General features: G+C 42.1%; 1 protein-coding gene across 2 annotated transcripts in view; it reads right to left on the reverse strand.

The window, feature by feature from the left end:
• The window catches only part of PAXIP1 (PAX interacting (with transcription-activation domain) protein 1), a 55,370-nt gene extending 48,416 nt beyond the window's left edge, over positions 1 to 6,954 (reverse strand). The window contains exons 1-2 of one of the 2 annotated variants that reach the window (XM_011973073.1): positions 6,389 to 6,954; positions 764 to 807 (exon numbers count right to left, since the gene is read on the reverse strand). The gene's annotated coding sequence lies outside the window, so the exon portion shown is untranslated. The remainder of the gene's footprint in view (positions 1 to 763; positions 808 to 6,388) is intronic. The other variant, XM_011973074.1, reaches the window with a different exon arrangement.
• Positions 6,955 to 9,909: the final 2,955 nt, after the last annotated feature.

Here is a 9,909-nt window from a genome sequence, read left to right on the forward strand (position 1 = left end):
AAAATAAAATAGAGCACATGACATAATCTCTTGCCAGGTCTAAAATTTTAGCAACTGTATGGTATCAGGTACTTGCAAAAGAAATGATTTCCACAAGCAAGTTACACTTGAAATAACAGTCCCATGAAGCATCATCCTTTTAGGATGAAAAGGAAGCCACCAGGCCTAGGAGAATAAACAGGAGGCCTATAGAATGCATCATTTCTGGCTCCTGACACAGTGCCAGGGCAGGGGCACTTCCATTAATGCTCCATGAACGAACAATGCAAGCAAAGAAGCTCCCTGAGGACAGAAATGGTCTTCTTCACCACTCTATTTTCAATACTCAACCCACAGCACATGTGCACTGAATCAATAATCCTTCTACCCAATGCAATTACAAGGATTAACAACGCATGTTATAAATTTTCTTCTCATTTCTCTTCCCCAATTTACTCTTCAAACAATTCAAATAAGACTTAGAATTTTAGAAATATTCCTCATCTAGCTAGCACCACAAAAGCTGAAGAGAACCGGAGCTCCTGCCTCCAGCTCCTGGCCTAGAGCTACTTGTCACAGCTAAGCCCCCTTTTAACATGAGTAATGACAAGGATCAGGTACACAAAATTTGAAACAGGATGGAAAATAGTAGGAATATAAGATGTAGACAAAACAATCTGTCCTAACGAATGAATCCACTTTTCACTCCGTTAACTATCATTTCTTTCAGTCTTAAACCCAGAGTTACCCTTTCCCTCCTCCCCCACTAAAAAAAAAAGGATACGGCAGAAGAGCTCCACACTGAACGGACAGAATCACCCAAGAAGGCTGAAAAAGAAAAGATTAAATCAAAAAGTATTCTCAATTTACAAGTGGCATGATACTATTTTACTAGTGTTGTTCTTAGAAATTAAAAGTCTCTGTTATAACCTATTTTAAAACATCCAGATTACAAGTATGAATATTCAAATAGAAATATTATAGTCAAAGATTAGTTACTAATACCCAAGATGAAAAATCCAATTATAGAATGAAGCACTACCATATTTTTTTAAAAATTTTGTATAAACATTTAAGTTCCAGGTTTACACACTTATTACTGCTGACCCCACGATTAGGACAGGGGAACTTCCACCCATCCTGCCTCACCACCGCTGCCGCCTCATCCAGGGCACAGTCAGCCCCTCATATGCTCCCTTCTTGAATCCCAAATTCAATCAAGTCTAAATTCATGAGGTGTTTGTTTGTTTTAGTGAAGTCAAGTAGATACAATGTTTGTAAGCTATAAAAATGATTTCTAACTGCCCGAAAATCTTTTTTATAAATTCTAAAAACTGAGATTAATTATAAAACAGATTAATTACTACCTTTCTGGGTAACTTATATTTTTGAAAAAGTATCCTGTTTCTATGTTTAATTTTTATAATTACACAAATCATTATCCTGATAGCTCTACTTCACAAAATTACTATCTAAAAATGTAGTAATGCCCCCATTACTACATTCTGGAAGGCAGCTGACTTCCAGAAACTTCACCCAACTGAAACACACATATATACTCATTACCTACCCATCAATTCATTCATCAAATATTTATTGAGAATCTATTTTATGCAGAGATGGTGCAAGGTGCTGGGGATGTAACAGTGAAAAAGAGAAAGGAAGTCTTTGCTCTCTTGCAACTCATATTCCAAGCTAATGATCTTCAAGCCATTTTTGTCACGTACACCTTAAATAAATTTCCGACAATGAAACGCCTCCCTTATCATGACATCTACAATTTTTCAGCATAACTCTAAATAAGCGTATTTTCTGTGAGAAGAGGAATATTAAACATTTTATAAAATAAAATAAAGATTGGCCGCTGTGCCTGGGATAATTATTTCATGATGATTTGACATTTACCAAAGGTTTTAAGTAAGTTATTGGATTAGTTATCTGAAATCTGAAAGAAGGCACTTAATTTTTCTATCTACGTGCCTTATCCAACATATCTTCACATTTTTTGATAGTCCTAGAAAAATTCCAGTTAAATTTTAAAAAATGGGCCAGCATCAGGAATCTATGTTGGCCTTGACACTTCTGAATTCAGAACACCTTCATGTGGACCAAGCTCTCCTCTCAACAGCGACACCCAGAAACCCCTCTCTGCTCATGATGCCATGACTGAGCACTAAGGGAAGAGTCCCTAAAACCAGTCTTTCTAGTTGTCCTTCCGTCTGCTGTCCACGAGAATTTTCAGAGCCTGAGGCACTGCACTATAAGATTAGGATGGGTGAAGCTTTGATTCTTCCATGTAAAGTGGGAGGGGCCACTGTGACCACAGGTGTGTTCTCAGGCAGCTTTAGGAAGGGCCAGTCTGGAAATGTTATCTATTACCTTACAACCATCCACGCGGCACACATGCTGAAAATCTCCCTCCAGGGAGCTTGGGTAGGATACCCCAGTTTAAAGACTGCTGGCTATCATAAAGTCCCATCCAGGCAGAGTAGAATCACTGAGGCCCTACTTTAGTTAAGTTTAGATAAAATAATGCAAAATTAGGATGTAGGCCACAGTATAAAGCAGAAATGGAGAACTATAAAAGCAAAGTAATAAGGAACTATTTATCCTAAAGGCAAAGAACAATATACAAAAATAAGCCGGTTGAGCGCAGTGGCTCATGCCTGTAATCTCTCAGCACTTTGGGAGGCCAAGGCGGGCAGATCACTTGAGGTGAGAGGTTTGAGACCAGCCTGGCCAACATGGTGAAACTCCGTCTCTGCTAAAAATACAAAAATTAGCCAGGCATGGTGGCTTGCGCCTCTAATCCCAGCTACTTGAGAGGCTGAGAGAGGAGAATCGCTTGAACCCCGAGGCAGAGGTTGCAGTGAGTTGAGATCACACCATTGCACTCCAATCTGGGAGATTCTGTCTCAAAAAAAAAAATTAAATAAAATAAGCCCACTACAAGTCAGCAAAATTAACATTTCCAATGATACCCAAAGGCCACTGAGAAAAATATCTCAATTAAAAAAAATAATTTAAAAAGTTTTGGTGCTCAAAGAAACAAGTTTTAAACATTTATAAGATTCAAATATGTAAATGATAGATAAACTGCCACTGTGTATAAAGATGCCTTATTTTTAAAATGCATTGTCAAACTTCCTATCAAGGTAAAGGCCAACGGATATGCCTCTAGGGAACCAGGTCTCAGCCTTCAGTCATATGAATTCAGACTCAACTATTAGCAGCAGGATCCAAAATAAGACAGGCCCATAAGGTTCAAACTAAGAATATCAGGATCTACTTGAAATATCTTAGAGTGAAGGCAAACTGTTGGATCAGCTCCGAAATACTCTATCACTTTGTAATGTAACGCAATAGTCCCTGGACAATACAGGTGCTGCCACAAATTACAAGCAGGCTGGAATGCTACTGGGTACAGATGAAATACGTCTGTCACTCATTTTAAAATACTATAGCCAGAGGGGGAAAAAGCTGGGTTTGAATACAGTAAACTACCTTGGCAAAATGATGATAATCCTAGAAGCTAACTGTTAATTGTACAAGTAATGGGTATTTCTACTTAGCCTTATATACTGACTTTCCCAGGAATATGAATACTGTGTAAAATGAAGGAAGACTGCTTTGTTTAGCTCAGAACTTTACAGGAATTGATCACCATTCTGAAATGTCACCTCACAGTGGCAACCCCACTTGTGGGGTATGAGATCATTCTGCAATTGCAGCAGCTACAGGCAGTGACTCTACATATAGCAAAAGCCATGCCCAAGTGTTTACACATTGAAATATATATTTATTATTTACTTTCCTTTCATTTCACCTTCACATTTCAGTTTAGGCAACAAATTTCAGTTTATATATACATATTTTAAAGGTTTATATATACATGTATTTAAATGAATCAAATACATATCGATTCATTTCTGGATAATGAGGGGCGTGCTACAAAGTATTAATTACAAAAAGGGGGTTTGGGGTCAGGCAGGTTTAAGAACTACCTCTGGTAGTTGGCCTGGCAACAATCACCTAGGCCCCAAGGATGTGTTAGGAAGATTACCCTTTCACATAAAATCTGCATAAGATATGCAAAGTTACTTTAATGAGACAATAGCTCCAGGCTATTTTCTGAGAGAAAGAAAGTTTGTAGGAAGGGGAAGGAAGGGACAGATACTGTTCCTACAGCAGTACAAGGAAGCAAGCCAGGGACAAAAACATGTTCCAAAGAAGAGGGTGCCCCAGCTCAGGACCTCATCCCTGTGGTAAGTCACACAAAGGGGCATTGGGTAAACGAACCAGGAAACCTGCTGATACTCAGTCTCCACAAAGGAGTCTGCACCCACGGCGAGCCTGAGTGGGCCACACTGAACCGGGCCCATTAGTGCGTGGACATGACCATTACCACCACAAATTCATAGTCATTCTGACTTCTACAGCAGTCTCAAGTATGGTTTATAAACAGCTTGTCTTGAGACAGATCCACTTTCAGATTTATTTCCGAAATTCGAGTTTGTGGCCGGGCGTGGTGGCTCACACCTGTAATCCCAGCACTCTGGGAGGCTGAGGCAGGCAGATCACTTAAGGTCAGGAGTTCGAGAACAGCCTGGCCAACATGGTGAAACCCCGTCTTTAATAAAAATACAAAAATTAGCCGGGCGTGGTGTCGCACACCGGTAATCCCAGCTACGCAGGAGGCTGTGTCACGAGAATCACTTTAACAGTGAGCAGTGAACAGAGATCGCACCACGGCACTCCAGACTGGGTGACAGAGTGAGATACTATCAGGGAAGGGGAAGGAGAAGGGGAAGGAAAGGAAAAAGGAAAGGCAAGGAAAAAGGAAAGGCAAGGAAAGGAAAGGAAAAGAAAAGAAACTCGAGTTTGTAAAACTACAAGGCAGTTTCCGACCCTGGGTACTGGGGAGGTCACCACTTCCCAGCAGCCAGGCGGCTTCTCTGGCCCCGCAATTTGACTTAATGGCAATCTTTCTATTTTTTTTCCCTTTTCCTTTTTGTTTAAGAGATGGTGTCTCACTGTGTTACCCAGACTGGGTTACGGTAGCTATTCACAGGTGTGATCACAGTGCATGGCAGCCTTGAACTCCTGGCCTCAAACAATCCTTCCACCTCAGCCTCCTAAGTAGCTGGGACTACAGGTGAGTCCCACTGCACCAGGCTGGCAATCTTTCTTAATTCCTAACACTGTTATTGTTAAACCACGGTAACTTTCATACAGATTTTTTTTTAAGGCAAAGCATTTAATAACATGAAAAGGGAAAAAATGGTAGTGGTATAGAACTATTTTAAAACAAATACTTAATAGAGAAGATCTGAAATAAAATTGAAGCATTGGAATTACAAAATTTAACAAATTTTTAAAACATACATTTTAACAGATGTCAACTAACTTATTAGCTATAACATAATACAGTAGGTGGATAAACAAAATCTGAACAATTCTTCCACCAGCTGAATCCCCCATTTTCTGCAACAAATTACCCATAGGTCAAGCTAGATACACCCCAGACGACCACTGGGTAGACAATGTGACTAAAGGTCATTGTGACTCTTGTCAGAAGAGTTCAACAACATAGTTAATGGGGGACTCCCTTCAGCTAACTGAAAATGAGGACAACTTGCCACAGTGGGGATGGAAAGTAACCCTGTCCTAAGAGTTACCTCCTGACAGGCCTTAGCCTGCTTTTGGAATGAAATACACTCATGATAATTCAAACACCCATCTGATTCAAGGCATCAGATCTGTTTCCCATGACAGGTTTCCTTGGCTCAGAAAACTTCCAGGCAGTGGTAACATGGGACGAGTTCTGTAGCAGGCATAAAGGATGACCTAGGATGACTTATGACATACAGAAACCATGCTCTACCTTGGTTTAGCTGAAAGGGCCTGAGGCTAATGGAAGTTACTCAGATGTTAAAGATGTCCACAGTTATCTGGCAACTTTCCACATAAAACAGGACTTCAGGGCCAGGCATGGTGGCAATGCCTGTAACCCCAGCACTTTGGGAGGCTGAGGCAGGTGGATCACCTGAGGTCAGGAATTCAAGACAAGCCTGGTCCAACATGGTGAAATGCTGTCTCTACTAAGAATACAAAAATTAGCCAGGTATGGTGGCAGGCACTTGTAATCCCAGCTACTCGGGAGGCTGAGGCACGAGAATCACTTGAACCCGGGAGGCGGAGGTTGCAGTGAGCCAAGATTGCACCACTGCACTCCAGCTTGGGCAACAGAGCAAGATTCCAGCTCAAAAAAGTAAATAAATAAAAAAATAAAAAATAAAAATAAAATAGGACTTTAGCAGATACTGAAAAGAGCTATATTGAAACTTCAAGGTACTGCCTGCAAGATACGTGAGGAAAAGATATAAAACAAATTCTATTTACTACTGACCTTTACCACAGGTAAGTCAAAGACTTCCCGAGCTTCTCCCACCTCTGGATTGTCCCCATCCTCTGAGATTATGTGTGAGGCTAGTGCATTGTAGGAAACTTCCTTCGCTTTTCCAGCCTTGAGAAGCTGAATAACCTAAAAAACAAGAAAACCCACACAAATTAAAATGGGCAATACTGTACTGCACTCTTGAATTACAGAAATAATTATTGGGCATAAAGCAATTTTTAATAAAAACACACCATATTCCCCACATAAAAATTAACAGCCTTTTACTCTGAATAATATGCCAATGAAACTTCTGGTGACAATCAGAAGCAGCAAATCTTGGTTCACTGACCAACTAATGGAGGCTATTGTGAGTCAAGTACTGGACATGGTCTGTCCTCAAGACAGATGGGCTGGACAAACCAGGAGACAGCACAATCACTGCTGCGGTGGGGCCACGCACATGGCGCTCCTGAGCTTCCAACTTAAAGGCTGGGGCATGTGGAGTTTCACCATAATTAGGGAAAAATTCTGCAAAAGGAGATATGTGAGCAGAACCCTCGTGAACGTCTGGGTGTCAGGCAAAAATCTATACATCGAGAAAGAGGAAGTAGTGTTGAAGGCACTGAACAGGTGAATACAGAGCAGACCATAAATGGGCTTTCTTACACACCACACAAAAAAGTCTGTGCTTCATTCTGGGGTATATGCAGGGCCACTGAAGGATTTCACACAGGAAAAGTAGCACAGATTTCCTACAAAGATGACTGTCCATGTGAAAAGAATGGATTGGGTGGGCTGGCTGGGTTTGGTTGGCTGGTGACTAAAGACAAGAGGCCCGTTAAGAAACAAGTGCAATAACCCAGGTGAAAGAGGCATCCACTAAAGGGATGTCATGAGGGGCAGAAAGGAGGAAGAAGTGAGAGAATCGGCAAGCCTTGGTGTCCGGAAGGGGTATAAGCACGAGAGCAATGTCCATACTGAAATGGTGGTAAGTACCACTCACTGAGGAACACATTAGAAGGCCGGCAGGTGGGGGACGCAAGGACATGTTTTAGTTTGGGCATGCCATTTTTGAGGGGCCATGTGTAATATCTGGCAAGAGGCATCCAGTTGCAGCTAGGAAAAGATGTGGATCTCCCTGACAGAAAGTTATCAGCATATTACACAGACAGGAGCCACAGCCATGAGCATGAAGGTGGTCGTGGTGCAGAGTGGCAGGGGACCTAGAGAACAGACACAGCAACTGATACTTCAGGGACAGGTAGGAAAGTGCAGTATCACAGGAGACGAGCATCAGCACAAGCCAAGGAAGTGAGGGTTAAGGAACAGCCGACGGTCAAGCGCTTCAGAAGAGGTGGGAGTGTCTAAGCTGACAGTGCACACCAACTGTCAAAGTGACATGGTGCCCACAAAGCTCAAGTGCCACAGGGGCCACACCCTCTTCCAGGTCCCCTCTCTGTAGCAGAGAACTTTCTTTTTTCACTTATTAAACTTTTGCTCCAACCTCGAAAAAAATAAATAAATAAAGTGACCCACAAGCTAGAAAACCTTTTCAGAATACTTTACTGACCACTAATAGATATGAACTAGAGAAGAGGCTCGATATTTAATAAGTGAAAAAACAACGGTCGCTGGCCATGGGCCACTTTAACCTTTCTTCCTTCCCTTGACCTCTAAGCATTTTCAGCTTCACTCATTCATTCGACTGGTCTTCAGAAAAGGCACCCCTCCTTTTCCTGTCCTCCAGTCTGTTTCTGATCCTACTGCCTTCTTCACGAGTCTCCCTGTCCATAGCTATGTTCCCTCCACCTGTAAACAGTGAAATTGCCCACATCCTTCCACGCGCTTGTGATGCAACACAGATCCCTCCCCAGCCCTCTCTTCCCCAGGCATCTTCTCTATTTCCTTCTCAGGACAAATTTCCTGAAGAGTCTAACCTTTCTGTTCTCAGTTTCCATTCACTCTTCAACTCCCTGCAATCCAGCCCCTTCCACCAACACTCTACCAAAAACACTTTACTCGATTTTCACGAACTTTGAGGATGCCAAAACCAATAGCTTCTCCTCAATCTCCACACTACTGAATATCTTAATAGATTTATCTCAAGTCACTCTGTTCCAGATATAGTGATCATCCTGATGTATCCCAAACACACGAATGCCTCATTCCTCAGCATAGCTCCACATGAAAATATTCCTTCGTGTTCTTCACTTCTGCTTATCTCAAAACCCAACTGAAATGACATTTCAGTGGCGTCTACTCTGCACCCCAGTGGAGAAATCTGCTACACCTTGTACTGTGATGTGTGCTCCCTTCCCCACCAATGAGGGGCGCTCAAGGGCAGGTACCATGTCCTCTTCACCTCTGTATTATACCTGGCACCTAATCCATGCCTGCCTCATACTAGATGGTCAACATGTGAACTTATAATTCCCAATCACAAGAGTCAGAGAATCAGATGTCCAGGCTCAAAACTTTTCAGAAAATATACTGTTTCAGATGAAAGCGGTTTGCCAAGGACATTTTTAAGCACTTAGATTTCATTCATAGTCGAGTAAATATGGTTCCAGTTCAACTTGTTCCAGGTTTTCAGTAACATTTGGTTCAACTCCCCTGTAAGAGCCAAAGTCCTAAAATGAAACATGAAGGCAAGGAAGGAGGCGGAAGAGAAAAATGGTGGATAGAAAAAAAAAAAGGAGGGGGTCGCGGAATCATCATCAATACTCGAAAAAGCTCATACTGTTACAGGCACTCATTTTGATCACTCCGTGTTCAGCAAGCATTTTACTCTTTAAATTCAAAGATATAAGTCTTTTTTTTTTTTTCTTTTTTGGGACGGAGTCTCGCTGTTGTTGCCCGGGCTGGAGTGCAATGGCGCAATCTCAGCTCACTGCAACCCCCACCTCCCGGGTTCCAGCAATTCTCCTGCCTCAGCCTCCTGAGTAGCTGAGACTACGGGCGCCCGCCACCATGCCTGGCTAATTTTTGTATTTTTAGTAGAGACGAGGGTTCACCATGTTGGCCAGGCCGGCCTCGAACTTCTGGCCTCAGGTGATCCACCCGCCTTGGCCTCCCAAAGTGCTGGGATTACAGGCGTAAGCCACCACCCCGGCCTTGAAGTCTCTTTACCCTAAAGTTACAGAGCAAAAAGGATCCAAAAAAGTTGTTACTAAGATACAAGGGCGAACCTCAAGAAGGCCAAGATCAATCAGCCTTCTACAATTCCTTCTACACCATCCAAGTTTATCTGCTAAATATGAGTCTCCGCCCTTCCAGGCCTAATCTGATCACTGGGCATCCCCATCCTCCAAGGTGGGAGCCACTGATGTCACATCCAAGGCAACATAATCGTACAGTTAAACTTTTGAGAAGGAAATATTTTGAAGATTAACCTGAAGAGGATGTTCAACTAAGATGCATTCCCACCACGGACTGATAACTGTGTGACATCAAACAGATGTATTATTATAGGAATAATAAGGAAAACCCACAATGTCCTTTGGCGTGAGCCCAAACTACACAAAATTAAA

Source organism: Mandrillus leucophaeus, unplaced genomic scaffold, assembly GCF_000951045.1.
Source record: "Mandrillus leucophaeus isolate KB7577 unplaced genomic scaffold, Mleu.le_1.0 Scaffold134, whole genome shotgun sequence".
In the NCBI taxonomy this organism is placed as follows: Eukaryota; Metazoa; Chordata; class Mammalia; order Primates; family Cercopithecidae; genus Mandrillus; species Mandrillus leucophaeus.